Source organism: Phyllobates terribilis, unplaced genomic scaffold (genome assembly GCF_046119375.1).
Source record: "Phyllobates terribilis strain yellow unplaced genomic scaffold, ASM4611937v1 Scaffold_7__3_contigs__length_470593459, whole genome shotgun sequence".
Lineage (NCBI taxonomy): Eukaryota > Metazoa > Chordata > Amphibia > Anura > Dendrobatidae > Phyllobates > Phyllobates terribilis.
Window position 1 is genome coordinate 395,775,528 of NW_027362767.1, and position 18,030 is coordinate 395,793,557.

The 18,030-nt window shown below is 48.2% G+C and overlaps 1 long non-coding RNA gene across 1 annotated transcript in view; it reads right to left on the reverse strand.

The window, feature by feature from the left end:
* The window catches only part of LOC141153259 (uncharacterized), a 195,886-nt gene that overhangs the window by 8,777 nt on the left and 169,079 nt on the right, over positions 1-18,030 (reverse strand). The window contains exon 3 of the long non-coding RNA XR_012247273.1: positions 1,826-1,967. This is a non-coding gene — a long non-coding RNA (uncharacterized lncRNA). The remainder of the gene's footprint in view (positions 1-1,825; positions 1,968-18,030) is intronic.

The window sequence follows — 18,030 nt, forward strand, 5'->3', positions numbered from 1 at the left end:
CTCTGCTACCTATCTGCGACCTCCTGGACGTCTGCTACCTGTCGATGGTCTTCATGACCTTTGCCTGCTGCAAAAACGTCTGTGGCTCATGTGCCCACCTGTACCTTGGGCTTTGAAGATCCACCTCAGCTAGTGAACCTAACAGGCATCTGTTGGGAGAGACTTATAATTGCCCCATGAACGTTAGAAGCTTAATGGGCTTTTATCTAATATGCATAGGAGCTTTTGAGCTGGCCATACATGAGGTAGCTGCCAGTAGACATCTATCTCTCCTGAATTCCCCATAGACATGAGAGCTTGGCTGAGTGTTCCAATGTTTTCAGTGGGGAAACAGAAGAAAGCTGCTGCCAGACATCACTGGTGGAGACTTATCTCCTCTGAAAACAAAATGATTTACTGTTATATTTCGAACTGCTTGATCTTTTTCTCCCCCTACATCAACTGTTAGAATAGAGTTGGGAAGTTCCCATACACATGATATGGTCATCTGGTCCCTCTGAAATCTGACATTATCTGTTGTGGGAGAAGTGGAAAGCCTACATATGAATCAGAAGGTCAACTGATGTCCCCTAAATCAGTGAGTTGGATGGACTTTCATCTAACGTGTATGGAGACCTTAGTTTTGTGTCCTCTGTTGTGACATGTCAAATAAGAACCTTTTTCCTAAGAACAGACGCTCAGACCTGTTGTAAGATGTTGCACAAATGTTGCACATGTTCAATCTCTAACCATAAATCTTTCAAAGGACTGTCCACTACTCAGACAATCCTGTCTCAATAAGCATCAGTAAAATAACAACACTTATACTCAACTCTTGTACCAGTGTGAGAGGGAAGTGTTTGGATACTGTTGCAGTATCGGACTCCAGTCACAAGAGGTCAATGTTGCCTCTGGAAGAGACTCTATGGTTGACCTGATCTCTATGGCTGGGAGTATGATGGTTTAGTCAGGAAGTTGCCTGAGCAAGACATGAGTGTGAGATCCTGAAAGCTTAGTGTGTGCAGTGTGCTAGGAGCTGGTCAGGTTACTGAGGATAGGTGAAACTGTTCCTGTGGCTCCTGTCAGAGAGGAAGAATCATTTTGGGGGATGACTACGGCTGGATGCAGAGTTGGATTCCCCCCAAAGCATCTGCTGTAACGTGAATGGCCTTCTTCTAGCCTGTCAGGCTAAAACTACTCTCCAGGTGACAAGCTCAGGATCCACTCCTCGGTCTCCAAGCTAAATGGCCAATCGGACAATCCTGCAGCCTCTTTAGTGATCAGACATAAATTCTCAGTTTGAGACTTTGTTTGATAATAGGACTGTGTGAACCTTAGCTAGATACTCCCCTCAGTGGGTGAGCTTGTATATACATAGCATAACAGAATTGTAATTTTATAGAGTTGTTAAGTTTGTGAATCTCTGCGCTGCACCACTGCAGGGGCTTTCTTTCTTGCGTTTCCAGGGTAACTAAGTTTCCATTGTTAGTAAAAACTTGTTCCTTAACTAATTGCCTGGTCATGTTCTTTGTCCTTGGCCCGCTGTATTCTGGGAGAGGCCACCCCGGTACACAGTCTACACCAGCACAGTTCCAGCAGTGCCGGCATTCGCTTTCCCAAGGCTATCATCATATTGTTACTGTATGTCAAGCGATCCCTGCTCCCAATCAGCGCTGGCTTCATTATCCGTCTTGACGAATCAAGCATCAAGAGGAAGTGAGCGTGAGGATTCACAAGTCTGCAGTCACATAGAGTGATGGCAGACTTGTAGCCTAAGGCTAAACAACCCCTTTAAATTCAGTCATAGTTTACAGATATTTGCCATAATCATGTACTAATCTCTTACCTGTAGAGAACGGCATAAATCCATCACTTTTCTTGAAGCTTCCTTTCTCATTAAGGAAGTGTCCAGGATCAAACTCCTCTGGGTTTTCTAAAAATTTAGGGTCTTTTAGGACAGAAGTAAGGATTGGGAACACGAAGCTTCCCTAAAAGTTAATATATAAAATTTGTAGATGAAGAAAAGTTTTTAAAGTGAGAGCTAGTTGGTAGTTAATAGATTTGAACTAAGAAATTGAGAAGATCAGCACAATTTTTTTCACATGGGATTCTCACATCAACAATTTAATACATATTTAAAGGATAAGTGCAGTTTCCTGGATATAATTGCAATGGGGCAGTAAAAACCAAATGCAATATGAATGGTAACCAGTATGTGGAAGTGGTAACCAGCGCACCGGCAGGGGACACGTTGTTCTATGCAGCCATCGGTACTACCAGGACGTGATTGCAGGATGCGGATGGGTTGCTATGACCGCTAGTGGTCTGCTGAAGACCCCTGTGTCTGTCATGATGGTACTCCTGTGAAAGTCAGCTTGTGGTTGGTGTTCATAGGAGACAGTGATTTTTCTAAATACAGCAATACTGTGACATTCCTGAATGTAGCACAAGTGATCAAATGATCGCAAGTTCAAGTCCCCTAAGGGGACGATCAAATGCAGTGAAAAGTTAAAAAAAAGTTTTAAAAAACTATGAAAAGATAAAAGAATATATAAAAGTTCAAATCACCTCCCTTTTCCCACATTAAAAATTAAGAAATAAAAAAATACAAGTTTGCTATCGCTGAATTTGTAAAAGACTGATCTATCAAAATATAAAATAAATTAATCCGAATGGTAAACAAAGAAAAAAATATGCTGTCCTTATGCTACCTGTTTTTAACAAGGACGGTACATACAGTGGGGAAAAAAAGTATTTAGTCAGCCACCAATTTTTTCCTCGCTGTATACGGATTATACGATCCTCTGAATGAGCTCAGAGGGTTAAAAGAGAGTTTTAAATTTCATCCTTATTTCATAATTTTGGAACCCAAGGACAGCAAAATAAGCCAAAGTTGTTGGAGCAGTTCTTACTCTAATTTCAAAGGCTCTTGGATTCAATTGATGCCAATGTAAATAAAAAAAATACATGTGATTTTCAAGATACTCCCCCGAAGAAATTAAAAATCGTTTATTTGTGCTGTTTAGGAATACAGGTGTACAATGCATAAATGTAGGTGTTTCTTACTTTATAGCAAATAGCAGAATACATACAGTAACGGCATAACAAGTAGACACTTTTTGCATCCACCCTGCTTAGTCATCCTTCTTAGCAAATCCTTCATTCACTGAGTTCACACCCCTAAGCAAGTCTTTGTGTCACTGTTTTCTAATTACCACAGCCTATGAGATTTGGCAGCCCTTAAGACATTAACCCCTTCCTTACTTTATCAAAGTCATACTGTCACGGGCGTATCAGGTTTGACTGACAGTCATCCTGGATCTGGCCGTAGAAGGTCACTGCGCTTGGCCTTTTAGACACTTTCTTGATCCTATCATCATCCCTCCCACTCTAGGAACCAGTGGTGATCTCCACCTTCTGCTGCTAATTAACACACCCTTTCTGGATCTTTAAATATCCTAAGTTTCTCCAGAGAATCGCTGGTGATAGAAGTTAATTCCTCTGTTTAGGTCTGGAGTTCTAGCAGTCGGCTAGAGTCTTCTTGGAGTTCTTTGTGGATTGTAGTCGTGATCTCTCTAGTGTCTTCTCAAAGCTAAGTGTATCCCCTTGTCTGCTTCTCTTGTTTGTCTTTAGTTGCAGACTGTGACTGAAAATTTTTAGTGGCACACACAAACCTCTAAACTGATGTCAACCATTGAAAATTTGCAGGTGTGGTAGATAAGACAAACATACTGCACCTTTGGAATGTGATATCCTCTGAAGGATGTGTCCTTGTTGACAGAATGGGGCAATCCTGAGGGGATGATATTGACGCGCCCCCTGGGCCGTGTGCTGTGCAGGGGGAATACCCGGAGCCGGATCGCTGGGGGTTGTAGCTCTCCGTGGCGGTGACCCGGTCCGTGCCCAGGGCGGTCAAACCAGTGGCAGTCAATTTGTAATAACAGTGTCCGACTACGCCACCCGTGGATTGCGGTCAGTGTGGACCGCCGCTGCGCTGCAGACCGCTGAGGCTGATGTTGTTTGCGCAGCCGAGTATGGGATAACTCCCCACGGGAGAAGTATTGCCTCAGGGCAGCTAATGTGAGAGATGATGGCAGTGATGGTGTAAGGGTCCGAGTGCTAATGGTGCTGGTGCGGCAAGGAATCACAGAGACGTGTGGTGCAGTTCAGGGTCTTTACTGATGGTATAAGCAGACCCTCCCGGGAGTACTGGCTAGTATAAGGGGCCTGGTCAGTCTGCGAGCAAGCAGGAGTTTCCCTGGCCAGGTGGAGTTGTAGGCCTCCCCGTTAATCTGCACTCTTCCTGGCTACCTTGCTGTCAGCGGTTACAAGTAGCCCACGTCCCTGAGTATACCGTGTGGTGCTCACCCATATGGCTGGTGACTTGGGGCCTTCGTTTAGCCTCCGCTCCTGGATGGCGGCGCTGGTCCCTTCTTTGTGACTGAGCCTCCGGGCTTCTATGGCCAGAGGACCTGGAATCCCCTGCCGGTTGGTTTCTGCTGCTGGGTATATATCAGTCCCCACAGCCTCGGACTCCTGTGTCCGGTTTTAGTAACTTCAGCCAGGGTGAGCTATATCTCTGCTCAGCTCCAGCCCCTGGTCTTCAGCTGCTGCTCCTACAGAGCTCCTGATCTCACTTTCCCTTTTGTCTGGAACTTCACTCTGTCTCCTCTGCAGGCTCTGACTGCAGCTTCACTCTAGGCTCTGACTGCTCTAATCCCGCCCCAGACCCAGTTTATAAGGGCAGATTCCTCCCCTCCCAGGTCTGGGCGGACCGTGTTGCATGCTTAGGGATCCTGACCAGAGAAACCCCCCACTTGCTCTCAGACAAAATATCTCTATTACTGTCGCAACCAGACCCCTGGGGTGCCACATTCCCCCCTAGTAAATTTTAGTACTCCGGGACTAAACACATTTTTAAAACATAATAACAGGGTATAAACAATAATACGATAACATATATACAAGCAGCTTTAGTCTGTAGAGGTCACAGTGTTTCCGTGACCGGGTGTCCATATCACCCAAGGTGAAGTTTATGAAGCAAAGGGGTGTCCATGTCACCCAACAAGGCGAAGTCTTGGCACAGAATAGGGGACCTGTCCAAAGCAAACCCCTTGCGTTGGCCTTGGGCGTGGCTGCAAGGCTGGAGCTAGCTACTTTGGGCCGCAAGTAGGCCACGCCAGACAGGTTTTCTTTTCCGCGACCGTCTTCGCAAGAGGCACCAAGGTGCAACTATCTACAAAACTGTTCCGGTTATCCAGCGTCCATAACCTGTTAGTCCATATAAATCTGCAGTGTAACTGAGAAACATAATTAATAACAGGCAGCAAACATAAACCATAAACAGTTAACATATAAATTCACAGTGCATTAGTTTAGATTCTCCAGCGAGTGGGCATCTGACCTCTAGTGACTCTAGGGGACCTACGGAGATCACTAACTGGTCCTGCACTACAGGGTGTAGGAGGTGTTATAGGTAAGCTGGGCAGCTGTCTGCGCACTCTTTGGCTCACTAGGGGCACGGCAGGCTCACTACTAGCAGAGGGTTGATCCTCCTGTACTGCTGGTGTGGACTCTTCTGCCTCTTGGGCCGGCTGCTCTTCCAGCTCCACCGGTTCCTCTGTAGGCACTTGCGGGGCTGGCTGGAGAAAGGTGAGGACGGGTACCACGACAGCGCCGTTTACTTGTGTCCAAGACCGAGGGAAGTCTCCGAGTACGGTACTGATCACTTCTTCCCTTTCCTCTGCGGGTTGAGGGTTTTCTTGATCTTCTTCAGGGCTTTGCAGCTGCTCGGGACATTTCTTCAGGTGGTCTCTGGAGACAATGGCTGTGGTTTCTCCTCCATCTTTACTGATTACGCAGATTTTTGGGTTCTCATGGCTTGATGGCAGTACGGTGTACGGGTCCTTCTCCCACTGGTCGTCCAACTTGTGGAGCCGCCTCTTCCTCTTCAAGACCTGCTCTCCAGGTACCAGGGGAACAGCGGGAGCATACTGGTTATAAGCCTTCTCTTGCCTTTCTCTAGCTTGAGACAGACTTCGCTCGACGCTCTCCTGTACTTTCCGATACTGCTGCTGCCGTTCTGTATCCCAGTCTGCCTCTGGCGAGGTGTCCTCAGGTGTCAGGACTCCCATATCCAGGTCAATAGGCAGCTTACCAGGTCTCGCTCTCATTAGGTAAGCCGGGGTACAGTTGGTGGAACCTACAGGGATGTGGTTATACAGGTCCACCAGATCGGGCAGTTTCTCAGGCCACAGACTGCGTTCTTCCAGGGGCAATGTTTTTAGCAGATCTATCACCACCTGGTTCATCTTCTCGCAGAGTCCATTGGTTTGAGGGTGATAGGGCGTTGTTCTTATCTTCTTGCAGCCATACAGGTTGCAGAACTCCTGGAAGACCTCCTCTTCGAAGGCTGGTCCTTGGTCTGTCAACACTTGGTCCGGGTACCCGTGTGGACGGCAGAAGTGCTGCTGGAAGGCTCTAGCTGCTGTTTGAGCCGTTAAGTCCTTGACCGGGACCACCACCAGGAACCGGGAGTAATGATCTACGATTGTGAGGGCGTAGACATACCCAGATCTGCTTGGAGCCAGTTTCACATGGTCCAGGGCTACCAGTTCCAGTGGCTGTCTGGTGATGATGGGCTGCAGGGGAGTCTTCTGGCTGGCACGGTCTTTTCTTCTCAGGTGGCACGGGCCACAGTCTCTGCACCACCTCTCGATGGCTCCTCTCATGCCTACCCAGTAGAACCGTTCACGCAACAAGAACTCCAGCTTCTTCCATCTGAAATGTCCTGCTCCGTTGTGGTATGCCTCCAGAACCATAGCCGCGTCTCGTCTTGGGACCACTACCTGCCAGGTCAACTCATGAGTTCGAGAGTTAACCATTCTCTGGCACAACTTCTCCCTGTAGAGAAACAGCTTACTTTTCTCCTTCCACAGTTGCTTGGTCTCCTCCGGAGCATCTGGGTCAAGACGGGCATCGGCCTGGGTCAGCATTTCCTTCACCAGACGGACTGCGGGATCACTGTCTTGCGTTTCCGCCCAGTTGTAGTGGGGCAAGGGATTGAACGTCACGGAGCGCCTGTCCTTTACATGGTGGGAATACAGGGTAATCCCCTGACGGTGGAATGCAGGGAGCTCGACTTCTTCCAGATCTTCTGGATCTTCCCCTACGTCCGGTAAGTTCGGCATTCTAGGCAGGGCATCCGCGTTGGCATTTGAGCGTCCCGCCCGGTATTTGATGGTGAATTCAAAGTTGGACAGGCGAGCCATCCATCTCTGTTCCAGGGCACCGAGCCTTGCAGTGTCAAGGTGTGTCAACGGGTTGTTATCCGTGTACACGGTGAATTTGGAGGAGGCAAGGTAATGCTTGAAACATTCGGTCACTGCCCACACTACTGCCAGGAACTCCAGCTTGAATGAGCTATAATTCTCAGGGTTCCTCTCCGTGGGCCGTAGCTTTCGGCTGGCGTAAGCGATTACCCGTTCTTTCCCTTGCTGGATCTGGGACAGTACGGCTCCTAGCCCGTGTGGAGGATAAAGGGCTGGCTGTAGTCTGGATATGCCAGGATTTCATCCCCTGTGAGGGCCATCTTCAGCTGGCAGAAGGACTCCTCTTCCAGCTTTTCCCACCTGAAGGGCGGCTTCTGGTTTTTGGCTTTCCGAGATTGACCTATCAGGAGGTCCTGCATAGGGGCTGCCATTTTGGTGAAACCGGGAATGAATCTTCGGTAGTAGCCTACCAACCCGAGGAACTGCCGCACTTCCTTTATGCTGGAGGGTCTTGGCCAGTCCTTAATCACGGTTATCTTATCAGAGTCGGGAGCCACTCCGTCAGCACTCACCACGTGTCCCAGGTACTGCACCTTTGGTTTCAGGAGGTGACACTTGGAGGGTTTCACCTTTAGGCCGTAGTTTGCCAGAGCTTCAAACACTTCTGCCAGGTGTTTCAGGTGGTCCTCGTAGGTCTTGGAATAGACGATGACATCGTCCAGGTATAACAGGACCGTCTCGAAGTTCCGGTGTCCCAGACAGCATTCCATCAACCGTTGGAACGTTCCTGGTGCGTTGCAGAGCCCGAACGGCATACAGTTAAATTCGCTGAGACCCATCGGGGTGGTGAATGCGGTCTTCTCCCGGTCCGCCTCTGCTACAGGAACCTGCCAGTACCCGCTAGTGAGATCCAAAGTAGAGAAGAAGTTAGCAGATTTTAATGCAGCTAAGGACTCTTCTATCCTTGGTAATGGGTACGCATCTTTGTGTGTGATACGGTTGACCTTCCTGTAGTCTACACACATTCTCATGGTGTTGTCTTTCTTTTTCACTAAGACTAGTGGAGCTGCCCAGGGGCTACAGCTGTCAATGATTACTTCAGCCTCCTTCATGTCTCTAAGCATCCCCTTGGCGTGTTGGTAGTGTGTCGGGGGTACGGGTCGGTATCTCTCCTTTATGGGAGGATGGTCTCCCATGGGGATGTGGTGTTCTACCCCCTTTACTCGCCCGAAGTCTAACGGGTGTTTACTAAACACTCTCTCGTACTCTTGAACCACCCGATAGACTCCCTGTTTCTGGTGTGAGGGAGTGGAGTCAGTACCCAAATGCAGTTGCTGACACCAGTCCTCCATTGGTTTCTTAGAGCCGTTACCTTCCTCTGGTTGAGATGGAGGCAAGGGTTCCACGGCCTGTACAGAATTCTGGTTTATGGTGAACAATTTTGCTAGCGTGGCATACCGGGGCAGGTATACTTCTCTCTCCCCGATATTTAAGATGCGAACGGGCACACTCCCATGGCGTACATCGACCACCCCCCGTGCTGTCAAAATGGTGGGCCTACTGTCCGAGTAGACGGGTTCTACTATTTCTTGGTAGTCTCTACCTCTTAGACCAATAGCTGCCCGACACCAAATCATCATCTCACTTTTTGGGGGCATGGCAATAGGGAACGGGTCACACATTCTCACGCTACCTATCTCACCACCAGATAGTTCCACCTGTTGCCGCTTCATCAGTGCCCGGATCTCTTTTTGGAGTACACGCTGCTGGCTGGAACTAGCGTTCTTGGCAACCTGCTATAAAATGAGAATCACCTCTACAAGACAATTTTCAATCACATTAGTTCCCAAGGTTATTCTCGGGTGACTCTCATGACGGTCTATGTCCACTATAATCAGTCCTTGTGCCGCCAGTTCGACTTTACCGATCTTAATGGTCACCTCCTTGAATCCCACCTGCGGCACGGGCTGACCATTGCTGGCGATGATACTCAGGTCGTCATCTGGGTAGCGGGTTATGTCCGAGTCATTCCAGTACTGTTTAAAGAGCACGTACGGGATGGTGGTCACCTGTGACCCAGTGTCTAGTAGGGCACTCATGGGAATGCCATCCAGTACCACAGGCAAGATTGGACGTCCCCCTACGTATTTATCACGCCAGTTTGATGGGCCTGATGATCTTATGCCTGGGGGTTGGCCCTCTACCCCAGGTTGTGCCCGTTTAAATGACAGTACCTTGCCACATGTCCGGGTTGATTGCAGCGGTGGCAGATGGGTCGTCCGTCCTCGTATCTATCGCTGGGTCTTCCTCTGGCCGGTGGGGTCCTCCTCAGTCGGTGCCACGGGACGTCCTCCGGTCCGGATGCCAGCTGGATCTTTCCTGGAGAAGAGACCTGTAAAGACTGCACAGTTCTGGTTAGCGCGGCAACACTCTTAATCAGCTCTTGGACCTGATGGTGCAGGTCTGTTGCCGGGTCTTGTTCAAAGTCTGTGCATTAGCCCCCACAGGCCCTGCAGACAAGGGCGCCGTCTCCTGGTGATAAGTGATAGCAGGGCGCCTGTGGGTCACAGCGCCACCTGGTGCCGGTTCTCGGAGCACCCGGATGGCTCTGTCCTTGAACTGTGCAAAGTCCAGGTTAGGGTCCTGTAAGGCCATTGCCCGCAACTGGGTTCGGTGGGCATTGCACAGTAGACCCTCAATAAATTGTTCAGTCAACAGCTTATCTTCATTTCCCACGCTGTCAGGGTCTGCCTGTTTAATGGCTCTCAGGGCCTCTTGTAAGTTTAAAGCATAGTCTCTTATACTCTCATGTGCTCGCTGTTTGCACCCGTAAAATCTGAGCTTTATTTCGGCTGAGGTGCGGGTGTCAAATGTGTCTTTCAGCCAGGCTAGTATGTCTCTGACAGTCCTCTTCCTCCCAGGTGGCCAGGACTTTACCTCCCTTTGGGCTGCCCCGATTAATTGGGCCACCAGGATGCTCACTTTTTGCTCTTCTGTGAGGGGGTACACCTGGAAGAGGCTATCCAGTCTTTCTCTAAAGTCATTTAGGGTATGTGACTCCCCTGAGTACTGGGGTAGCCAGGTTGCCCCCGGGATATAGGGCATGGTGAATGGCATGACTGCTGCAGCGGTTGCGCTGGCGGTGGCTGTGGCAGTGGAGCTCCCCTCGGTATCCGACATCCTCCTTCCCCCCTAGTGGACCGTGGCCTACCTTGCGATGCTCTTCTTCCATAGGCAGCGGCTCCGCAGTCGATCGTCGGGGTTGAGGACCTGGCGTCGCGCTCTGATGATGTCAGCGTCGCTCTTCCTCCCTTCCAGGACCTTGCGCAGCGTCAGCGTGGGGCGGAGGTTCGGATCTCGCGCGCTTTCAGCGTCCACGCCCCTCTTCTTCCTGTGCGGCGTCCCGAAGATGGCGTCCGAAGGCGGGAAGCAGCTGCGGATGGCGGGAAGAAGGCAGAAGACGGCAGGAAACGGTCCAAGATGGCGTCTAATGGCGGGAAACGGCTCCGGACGGCGGGAAACTTCACCACAGGTAAGTTCAAAAAGTCTTTTTCAGGCACGCAGTACCCGGTGGTTGCGGGCACGAAATCCTGCCGACTACGCCAAAAGTTGACGCGCCCCCTGGGCCGTGTGCTGTGCAGGGGGAATACCCGGAGCCGGACCGCTGAGGGTTGTAGTTCTCCGTGGCGGTGACCCGGTCCGTGCCCAGAGCAGTCAAACCAGTGGCAGTCAATTTGTAATAACAGTGTCCGACTACGCCACCCGTGGATTGCGGTCAGTGGGGACCACCGCTGCGCTGCAGACCACTGAGGCAAGCAAGCAGGAGTTCCCCTGGCCAGGTGGAGTTGTAGGCCTCCCCGTTAATCTGCACTCTTCCTGGCTACCTTGCTGTCAGCGGTTACAAGTAGCCCACGTCCCTGAGTATACCGTGTGGTGCTCACCCGTATGGCTGTTGACTTGGGCCTTCTGTTAGCCTCCGCTCCTGGATGGCGGCGCTGGTCCCTTCTTTGTGACTGAGCCTCCGGGCTTCTATGGCCAGAGGACCTGGAATCTCCTGCCGGTTGGTTTCTGCTGCTGGGTATATATCAGTCCCCACAGCCTCGGACTCCTGTGTCCGGTTTTAGTAACTTCAGCCAGGGCGAGCTATATCTCTGCTCAGCTCCAGCCCTTGGTCTTCAGCTGCTGCTCCTACAGAGCTCCTGATCTCACTTTCCCTTTTGTCTGGAACTTCACTCTGTCTCCTCTGCAGGCTCTGACTGCAGCTTCTCGCTAGGCTCTGACTGCTCTAATCCCGCCCCAGACCCAGTTTATAAGGGCAGATTCCTCCCCTCCCAGGTCTGGGCGGACCGTGTTGCATGCTTAGGGATCCTGACCAGAGAAACCTCCCACTTGCTCTCAGACATAATATCTCTATTACTGTGGCAACCAGACCCCTGGGGTGCCACAATATCGCCAAATCTCTGGATCTCGTGGACTACGGCGTCTGTATACGGCATTTTACTCCTGTCTTCTATTGATGGACAGCGCTCTTTCCCTATTCTATTATCAATCTCTTCGTGGATCTTCACTAAAATTTACAAAACGGAAAAAAAAGAACATATTTTAGTCTAGCATTATTTTTTTTAACCAAAAATCGAGGTCTGGGAAAAATGTCTCTACAAAATAACCCCAAAATATTCTTTAACTACATAAATAGTAAAAAACTAAAAAATGATAGTGTTGGCCCCCTTAAAAATAGTCTGGGTGAAATGGTGGATGAGGATGAGGAAAAGGCCAATATGCTGAATGATTTTTTTTCAACAGTATTTACACAAGAAAATCGCATGACAGAAAACATGTTTAGTGATAACAAAAATTCTCCATTAAATGTCACTTGCTTAACCCAGCAGGAAGTACGGCGGCGTCTAAAAATCACTAAAGTTGACAAATCCCCGGGCCCGGATGGGATACACCCGCGAGTACTGCAGGAATTAAGTAACGTCATAGATAGACCATTATTTTTAATCTTTAAAGACTCCATAATAACAGGGTCTGTACCACAGGACTGGCATATAGCAAATGTGGTGCCAATATTCAAAAAGGGGACTAAAACTGAACTTGGAAATTATAGGCCGGTAAGCTTAACCTCTACTGTGGGTAAAATCCTGGAGGGTTTCCTAAGAGATGCTATACTAGAGTATCTGAAGAAGAATAACCTCATGACCCAATATCAACATGGGTTTATGAGGGACCGTTCCTGTCAAACTAATCTGATCAGTTTTTATGAGGAGGCAAATTCCGGACTGGACCAAGGAAATGCAGTGGATGTTGTGTATATGGACTTTTCAAAAGCTTTTGATACGGTTCCACACAAAAGGTTGATACATAAAATGAGAACAATGGGGATAGGGGAAAATATATGTATGTGGGTTAAGAATTGGCTCAGTGATAGGAAACAAAGGGTGGTTATTAATGGAAAACACTCAGACTGGGTCTCAGTTAACAGTGGGGTACCACAGGGGTCAGTATTGGGCCCCCTTCTTTTTAACATATTTATTAATGACCTTGTAGGGGGCATACAGAGTAATATTTCAATATTTGCAGATGACACTAAACTCTGCAGGGTAATCAATACAGAGGAGGACAATTTTATATTACTGGAGGATCTATGTAAACTAGAAGCTTGGGCTGATAAATGGCAAATGAGCTTTAATGGGGATAAATGTAAGGTAATGCACTTGGGCAGAGGAAATAAAATGTATAATTATATGCTTAATTGTAAAACACTGGGCAAAACTGTAACTGAAAAAGACCTGGGTGTATTGGTGGACGACAAGCTCATGTTTAGTGGCCAATGTCAGGCTGCTGCTGCAAAGGCAAATAAAATAATGGGATGCATTAAAAGAGGCATAGATGCTCATGAGGAGAAGATAATTTTACCTCTATACAAGTCACTAGTGCGACCACACTTTGAATACTGTGTACAGTTCTGGTCTCCGGTGTATAATAAAGACATAGCTGAACTAGAGCGGGTGCAGAGAAGAGCGACCAAGGTTATTAGAGGACTGGGGGGTCTGAAATACCAAGACAGGTTATTACACTTGGGGTTATTTACTGTGGAAAAAAGAAGGCTTAGGGGTGATCTTATTACTATGTACAAGTATATGAGGGGACAGTACAAAGACCTTTCTACTGATCTTTTTACTCTGAGGCCTGAGACGGGGACAAGGGGGCATCTTCTACGTCTGGAGGAAAGAAGGTTTAATCATAATCACAGACGGGGATTCTTTACTGTAAGAGCAGTGAGACTATGGAACTCTCTGCCGCAGGATGTTGTAATGAGTGATTCACTGTTAAAATTTAAGAAGGGCATGGATGCCTTTCTTGAAAAGTATAATATTACAGGATATAAATACTAGATTCCTTGATAGGGCGTTGATCCAGGGAACTAGTCTGATTGTCGTATGGAGTCGGGAAGGAATTTTTTTCCCCAATGTGGAACTTAGTGTTTGCCACATGGGTTTTTTTTTTGCCTTCCTCTGGATCAACAAGTTAGGCTATGGGTTGAACTAGATGGACTTAGTCTTCCTTCAACCTTAAAACTATGTTACTATGTTACCAGGACCAAAATAATAGAGGTAACACGTCTTGAAGGTAAGATAATATTTTACTGTGTATTCAGAATAAAAAAAACACATAAAAATAAACATGTGGCTTACAAAGGATAGACAGTTAAAAACCAATATCACTACTGGCATGGCAAAAGAAAATAAGTGGCACACCACCCTAAAGAAAAGCAATGCTCCTTCTCTTCCCCCATGTGGGTCTTTCCATCAGGTGCTATAAACAGATGAGAAATTATTACTAATGATGAGATATTGCTCGGTGCTCGCCCAAGCATCTTACTGCTTGAGACTCTCGGCGCTCACCTAGTATTTCTGGGTTGTTCGGGCGGGAACGCGTGTCCCCTCCCTGCATGTTTGACACTCTTTAGAGAGCCAATGAACATGCAGGGGTTGCCTGCTATACATTGTAATGCCATAGCCATGTTGGTTGTGGGCATTACAGTGATTGACTGGCCGCACAGTGTCATCAGGTCTATATCAGACCTGGCGCCGCCATGCTCGTCACAGTCACTCCGGATCAGACAGTGTAGGGAGAGCTGCTGCTGCGTCAGGGAGAGATTTGCTTGTGCATTAGGTAGTGTAGGGAGAAAAACCGTACATTACACATATCCATCTTAACAAACAGTTCTTCTGAGAACTAATCCATCTGCAGGGATATCAGGCAGGCAGGGTGTATTGGCAGGGGGTGTATATAGCAGACTGCAGTGTATATAGCACAAGAGGCTCCATTCCAATTCTACCTTCTGCTGTTAGATATTTCTATACAAAGGCCCAGGTCTCAGGGACCAGGAATACTTTTCTTTGGATCTTAAATTCAGCTATTCAAAACTGTGTTTTCTCCGTCAAACGGATCACATATACGTTGTGAGAAAATACTGCCATTTCTGGCCTCCATTAAAAATTTCCTTTAGTGTGTGAGTGAAGCAATTCACAGCAGTTTGCTGTTCAAACTACTTACCTACAGGCCAGGTATTTAAAACTATATTTTCTCCGTCACACGGATCACATATAAGTTCGCTCCAAACTCAGTCATTTGTAGTGAGCGTGGAAGATACTGTCCTCGTTTTAAAATGGGCAAGGCATGTGGCAAGGGACAGGAAACTGGACATGATGGTAATGGTGCATGCAGAGGCCGAGGACAAGGCCGTGGGCAAGCCGAAATTGTGCCACAACAAACACCCACATCTTCTCGCCTGACCTTCCTGTCCCAATTTCTAGGGGACCGCAGCACACCACTATTGAACCCAGAGCAGTGTCAAAAGGTTGTTGGTTGGATAGCGGATATTGCTTTCAGTCACTTAGCCACCACCACCACCCTGTCTTTTACACGGTCAAGTCTCAGTAGCCATGAGTCTGGACCGCATATTCCTCACCCTGATCCTCCTTCCTCCCACCATGAAGAGTACCCAGAGACAACTGATCCCACATTTGGACACTCTGATGAGCTTTTCCCTTTTCCATTTATAGATTTGGGCCTCTCACCCTGTCCACTTGAAGCGGGGCAAGAGGAGATCGCGTGAGGCGATGCCCAAATATTTGAGCAGCCACGTTCACACGAATGTGACGGTGGGAAAGTGTCACAAGAGGTGGACGATGATGAGACACAATTGCCAGAAAGTCAGGAGGAGGACCAGGGTGCGGAAGTGGAAGACGAGGTGGTGGATGATATAGTAACTGACCCAACCTGGCAGGAAGACATGCAGAGCGAGGACAGCAGCACACAGGGGGAGGGATGCAGAGCACCCCAACTGGTAGGAAGAAGAAATGTGGTGGCCGCAGACAGAAGGCAGGCAACCATTCCCCGTAACACCAACACGAAGGAAGTTGCCAGTACAACTGTTAGGTCTTCACGAGTCTGGTTGTTTTTTAAAGACTCTTTCGATAACCCCAAAAAGGCCATTTGCACCACCTGCCAGGCAAGCATCAGCAGGGGTGGCAAAACGACCAGCCTGACCACCACCAGCATGATCAGGCACATGGCAGCAAAGCACCAGACTAAGTGAGCCGAACCTCAGGGTCCAGAAACAGTGTCTGCAGGTGGCACCATTGCTTCTTCCACTGTTGTGAATGCAAACCAATCCCCTGTCAATGGAGCATGCGAAGATGCCTCCTGCCCTGCACCTGTCGTTGCACACTCTCAAGTAGCAGCATCAGGAAGCATGTCCATGTCCTTGTCCCAGCGCAGCGTTCAGTTGTCCATACTCCAGTCCTTGGAATGCATATGCAAATATGCAGCCAATGCCCCACAGGCCACACTACTAAATTCTCACATTTCACGACTGCTTGCGCTCAAAATGTTGCCTTTTAGGCTTGTGGAGACGGAAGCATTCCGCATCCTGATGGCGGCAGCCATCCCTCAGTACTCAGTCCACAACCGCCACTATTTCTCCCGTGTGCCGTCCCCGCATTACACAAGCACGTGTCCCAAAACATTAGCCGTGCCCTCAACAACTCAGTTACAGTGAACAAGTGCTTGTGGGCAGGGACGGTACATCTCGCTGACGGCACACTGGGTTAACATAGTGAAAGCCGGGATCCAGGCAGACCTTGGAACGGAACACGTCCTCCCGATGCCAAGGATTGAGGGCCCTAGGTCAATCAGGGTTGCCCCCACGGTTTACAGCTCCTGCACCTCATCCTCCTCTACAGCCTCCATCTCCGAAATGACCACATCAGTCACAAGCTGGAAGCACTGCAGCACTGCTTTGGCCAACCGGCAACAGGCTGTGATGAAGCTAATATGCTTAGGTGAAAACCCGCACAATGCTGAAGAGTTGTGGACAGCTCTGAAAGAGCAAGCAGATATGTGGCTCACACCGCTGAACCTAAAGCCAGGCATGGACGTGTGTGACAATGGACGGAACCTGGTTGCAGCTCTGAGGCGAGGCGAGCTCACACACATACCATGCCTGGCCCATGTTCTTAACCTCGTGTTACAGCAGTTTCTCAAATCCTACCCGGAGCTAATGGATCAGATTGTTAAAGTACGCCTCCTGTGTGCCCATTTTAGAAAGTCAGCTACAGCTTCTTATGGGAATTTGTTGTTACTTTGGCCCTGCTGTATGTGTCTTTAAATTCTTAGTGGGGTTTTTCCTAAAATTGGTCAGCCGTTGGACTCACTGCATACCATATAACTGTATAGCAGACTCTCTCCTTTCTAATGGGAACATGTCGTACTCGTTATTGTGGCCCTGCTCTGTGTGTCTTTAAATTCTTAGTGGGGTTTTTCCTAAAATTGGTCAGCCGTTGGACTCACTGCATACCATATAACTGTAAAGCAGACTCTCTCCTGTCCAATGGGAACATGTCATACTTGTTACTATGGTCCTGCTCTGTGTGTCTTTAAATTCTTAGTGGGGTTTTTCTTAAAATTGGTCAGCCCTTGGACTCACTGCATACCCTATAACTGTATAGTAGACTCTCTCCTTTCTAATGGGAACATGTTGTACTTGTTACTGTGGCCCTGCTCTATGTGTCTTTAAATTCTTAGTGGGGTTTTTCCTAAAATTGGTCAGCCGTTGAACTCACTGCATACCCTATAACTGTATAGCAGACTCTCTCCTTTGTTATGAGAATTTGTTGTTACTGTGGCCCTGCTCTATGTGTCTTTAAATTCTTAGAGGGGTTTTTCCTAAAATTGGTCAGCGGTTGGACTCACAGCATACCCTATAACTGTATAGCAGACTCTTTCCTTTCTAATGCGAACATGTCGTACTCGTTACTGTGGCCCTGCTGTGTGTCTTTAAATTCTTAGTAGGGTTTTTCCTAAAATTGGTCAGCCGTTGGACTCACTGCATACCCTATAACTGTATACCAGACTCTCTCCTTTCTAATGGGAACATGTCGCACTCGTTACTGTAACCCTGCTCTGTGTCTCTTTAAATTCTTAGTGGGGTTTTTCCTAAAATTGGTCAGCCGTTGGACTCACTGCATACCATATAACTGTATAGCAGACTCTCTCCTTTCTAATGGGAATTTGACGTTTCTGTGGCCCTGCTCTATGTGTCTTTAAATTCTTAGTGAGGTTTTTCCCAAATTTTGGCAGCCCTTGCAGTCACAGCATGGGCATTACCACTATAGGAGACCCGCTCTTTTATAGTGGGAACATTTTTTTTACTGAGACCCTCCTCTATGTCTCTTCAAAGGGGTATTGGGTTGCATCCAAATTTTTGGCA